The sequence below is a fragment of the Echiichthys vipera genome (assembly GCF_963691815.1).
Source record: "Echiichthys vipera genome assembly, chromosome: 8".
Classification (NCBI taxonomy): Eukaryota; Metazoa; Chordata; class Actinopteri; order Perciformes; family Trachinidae; genus Echiichthys; species Echiichthys vipera.
Window position 1 is genome coordinate 2,985,213 of NC_139833.1, and position 731 is coordinate 2,985,943.

The window sequence follows — 731 nt, forward strand, 5'->3', positions numbered from 1 at the left end:
CTGGTGGCAACTTTAGGTAAGACGAGCTGCAGCTGCTCAGGATTTAAGCATCACTCATTTAGAGACGAGCAGGAAGTTTAAACCTGCTTCATAAACCTCAGTTTTCCTATTTAAAAATATAATTTACTCATTTATTTCAAGCAGCATTCATTTCAATAGCATTTGCACAGAAAACAGAGACATTTGAATGCAGTTTGTGCCTGAAAAGGAGAAGAAGAAGAAATCGTATGTACACCCCACCCCCCTGTTTCTCATCAAGTGTCTTAAACAGAACATGTGTGTCGTCACTGATGCAAGTAAATGTAAATAAACAAAAACACACACACAAAAAAACAACAACACGGTAATAAAAACCAGGAGGTCAAAACCAGGAGAACAATGACAACATCTCTTTTAACATACTGAACATTATGATTCATATGCAGCTTCTCCGGCTGTCAACAGTAAATATAATTAATACGTTTAATAAAATAAGTAAAAAGAGGTTAGAGAGAGAGAATCGCATGTTATAAATAAATGAAAGCGTCTTTAATAACCATACGGTGTTAAACTTTGTGGGTGAGTGGAAATAAATATGGAAATCTTAAATTAAATTAATCTAATAATTATTTTTAATACAATATTTTAAAACATATTTTTTAAATATTTATTGTAAATAATATAATACTAAAAAATACTGTTTATACATACAATTATATATAAATATATATATAATTTTATGTATAAACTTT